Below are 3968 nucleotides of genomic sequence, written 5' to 3'. Positions count from 1 at the left end.
AGAAAATAATTCATCAAAATCAGAGTAAACCTGCAGATTCAAACAAAGCACAAAAGTAGAGTATGATAAATCTAAAAATGGCACAGAAAAATTAAGCCCTAAGATTTATCACGAAGAACAGAATCACAAAATCAGGATATATATACCTGAAATTTGAGATGGTTATGAGAAGAACTAAGAGAGCGAGTTGAGATTAGATGGAAGAGGAGCCAGAGGGAGCAGATGCGATGAGAGCGGCGGCAAAGAGAGATCTGCGACGATAGGAGTAGATGCGACGAGAGCGGCGGCGGCGGAGGGATCTCGTGCGACGCAAAGGATGATAGAGAGATATTGTGCGACGCAACGGCGGCAGCTGCAGCGGCGGAAGAAGCAGCCATGGAGAGAAGAATGAAGTAGCTCGTGCTACAGAGAGAAGAAGAAGAAACTCATGTTTGATATGAAAGAAGCTCGTGTTTCATTTAGGTTTAATTGAATATTTTTCGACGGAAAATTTAAATTACAGACAGAAAATCCGTCTGTAATAATTAAATAAAACGCGCATCTTGTCTACTTAATTACAGACGGAAAATCCGTCTGTAACCATTTCACGGAAAAAAAATTAATTTTTTCGACGGAATTATAGACGGATTTTTTTTTTCGTCTGTAATTTATGCTAATCTATTTTTTTTATTTTCCGACAAAAAAATCCCTCTGAAATTCCGTCTGTATTTCAGTGGGATAAAATCCGTCGGAAATATCCGTCTGTAATAACTAATTTTCTAGTAGTGTAAACCCTAGTAGCTAGTCTAGTATAAATAGGATAAGTTACTATTGTATTAGACATCTTTTGACAGTTTAGTCTCTTGACTGTTTAGCCATTGATTATTCGGTCTCTTGATCACTCAGGGGGCTGGCCATTCGGCCATGCCTGAACCTTTCACTTATGTATTTTCAACGGTGGAGTTTCTGCACACCATAGATTAAGGGTGTGGAGCTCTGCTGTACCTCAAGTTTCAATTCAATTACTATTACTTTTCATTCAATTCTCTCTTATTCTTATTCCAAGATATACGTTGCACAACACTTTGATGGATGTGATGATCCGTGACACTCATCATTATTCTCACCAATGAACGCGCGTGATTGACAACCACTTCCGTTCTACCTTAGGCCGGGCGCATATCTCTTAGATTCCCCAACAGAATCTTCGTGGTATAAGCTAGATAGATGGCGGCATTCATGAGGATCCGGAAAGTCTAACCTTGTCTGTGGTATTCCGAGTAGGATCCTGGGAATCCGGAAAGTCTAACCTTGTCTGTGGTATTCCGAGTAGGATTCCGGTATTGAATGACTGTGACGAGCTTCAAACTCCTGAAGGCTGGGCGTTAGTGACAAACGCAAAAGAATCAATGGATTCTATTCCAACCTGATTGAGAACCGACAGATGATTAGCCGTGCAGTGACAGCGCATAGGACCATTTTCCCGAGAGGATTAAAAGTAGCCATTGATGATAGTGATGCCCTACATACAGCTTGCCATGGAAAGGAGTAAGAAGGATTGAAGGAAGAGTGAGTAGTGAAGTAGAGTTTCAAGAGGAACACAGCATCTCCATACACCTATCTGAAATTCCCACTATTGATTTACATAAGTATTTCTATCCTTTTTATTTTCTTTTTATTATTAATTTTCGAAACCATAAACCAATTTAATCGATGATGGGGGCAAGCTTCCAACAACTTCTTAAATCTCTCCCAGTACTCATGCAAAGTTTCTCCATCTCTTTGCAGAATGCAAGAGATCTCCTTTCGCAGCTTATTTGTTTTCTGAGGTGGGTAGAATTTTTCCAGGAATTCCTTACGCAACAAGTCCCAATTGAAAATCACATCTTCCGGTTGAGTGTAAAACCACTCTTTCGCTTTTCTCTCCAAAGAGAAAAGGAAAGCAAAAACCAACAATGCTACTTCATCTGCACCGTGTCTTCTCGCGGTGGAACAAGCAAATTGAAAGTCCTTTAGATGCTTAAGAGGATCTTTCCCGGGTAGTCCATTGTATTTGGGGAGCAAGTTTACTGTGCCGGTCTTGAGCTCAAAGTTTGGATCCAAGGCCAAATACCGGATTTGTAGTGGTTGCAAATTCACATCCGGAGCTCCGGCTTCCCTTAAGGTGATTCTTCTAGGTGGATCCGCTATGGTGCTGTCACTTGATTCACTTAAAGATAATTTAGCACTCCCCACAAATGAATATAAGTTTTCCTCATTGTTTGAAGAATGATGGTCACGGGGTGATGGTGGTAGTGAATTGGTGTGCTTTTCAAGCAAGCCCGATTCACTATCCACAAATGCTAGCCGGCGCCGAGCTTGCCTAATATGAGTTAAAGTTCTTTCTATTTCCGGATCAAAAGGGGCTAAGCTTGGGTCTGGAAGCGACCGTGTCATTCAACTGAGGAGGCAATGAAAGCATGCAATTATTAAACGCAAACCAAGAATAGGCAAATAAACAAAATCTAACTTAACAACCAATAACTAGTAAGACTAGCTAAATAGAAGTGCAATCTACAATTAGTGCTAAGTAGCAAACAAAAGTCAAATATTCACACTACTCACATATTTACAACAACCAAAATTATAGCACTCATTGCACTTAAAGTGACATCCCTGGCAACGGTGCCAAAAACTTGGTGGAAGGCCGGAGTGGGTTTAGGAATTTTCCTCAAATTAGAATTTGTGTTGCAAGTATAGTCCCAAACAACCCACAATCAACTCTCTACCAAAGTTTGGATTCAAAACAATGTCATAATTTAAAACTAATTCAATTCCGGGAGTGTTTAGTTCCCGGGTCGTCTCCCAAGGGCACTTGAGATCAATGAGTATGCAATTCCGGTTGTGGTGATCAAGGGGTTTTCAATGAAGAGATAAACATATGAAGAAATAAAAGAACATTCAAAATTGTAATAAATGAACTAATAAAGGGGTTAAAGAAACAACTATGTAATATAGACAAGTAAGGTATATAAAAGGGATCAATGTAAATGTGTATAAAAGATTTAAGACATAAAAGGTATCTTGTCTTGGAGTGAGCTAAGGGTCCTTTCCTCGATGGAACCACAACTATGACAATTAGAATGGATTAATCTCACTTGGTTAACCCTCACATCGGAGAGTAAGTTAAATGAGCATAAGGGTTCTTAACCCACAAATCCTAAATTGCTTGCTAATTGCCTTAGCAACAACTTAGCGTTAGTGGGAACAAAAACAATTAACAATCCAAGAATTGACACTAAATATTGGACATTCCAACTCTAGGAACCCAATTACTCACTTTTTTCCAAGCCAAGAGATAGAAAACTAGCCCAAAATCATAATTGACATTTTGTCAAACACTTGGTGGACAAAAACATTAAATATGGAAAAAATGAGAAAATGCTTGAAACTCAAAGCAATAAATAATCTCAATCAACAATAACAACTCAAGAAAGCATGTAACAAACATCAATCATCAAATTCATCAACATGAAATTGAAATTGTAGGAGAGAAGTAAAATTGAACTATAACTTGAAATATAAGAAAGAGTAAGAACATTGTAGCTATAAAGAGTAGTAACAAAGAAATACTTACAATGGAAGCTAGCAAAATCCAAGATCAAAATTGGAAATGGAACTTTAATGTAAAACCCTAGTATAAACCCTAGTAGAGATGATGAAAAACTTAGAGAAAAACTATCTTAAAGCTTCCTAATACTACTCTTAAGCTATCCTAATGTTATGCTATGGTATGCTCTTCATTTTCCCTTCAATATGAGCTAAATGGCTTCAGAAATGGGCCTCCAATCCACCAAAATCGTAAGTCATGTGCAATTTTAATAAAGGCATGTGCGGCCACCTGTGCGTACTGATGAGCGGATAATTTATACGCTTTTTGACATTGTTTTTACATAGTTTTTAGTATGTTTTAGTTACTTTTTAGTATATTTTTATTAGTTTTTATGCAA

General features: G+C 38.1%; 1 non-coding gene across 1 annotated transcript; it reads left to right on the top strand.

Moving 5' to 3' along the window:
• Positions 1 to 1687: 1687 nt before the first annotated feature.
• Positions 1688 to 1794, top strand: LOC130937008 (small nucleolar RNA R71). The gene has a single exon (XR_009068247.1). It is a non-coding gene; the product is annotated as a small nucleolar RNA R71 (small nucleolar RNA).
• Positions 1795 to 3968: the final 2174 nt, after the last annotated feature.

Source organism: Arachis stenosperma, chromosome 6, assembly GCF_014773155.1.
Source record: "Arachis stenosperma cultivar V10309 chromosome 6, arast.V10309.gnm1.PFL2, whole genome shotgun sequence".
NCBI classification, from domain to species: Eukaryota; Viridiplantae; Streptophyta; class Magnoliopsida; order Fabales; family Fabaceae; genus Arachis; species Arachis stenosperma.
Note: the sequence above shows the minus strand (reverse complement) of the source record. Positions and strands in the feature narration are given on the sequence as shown.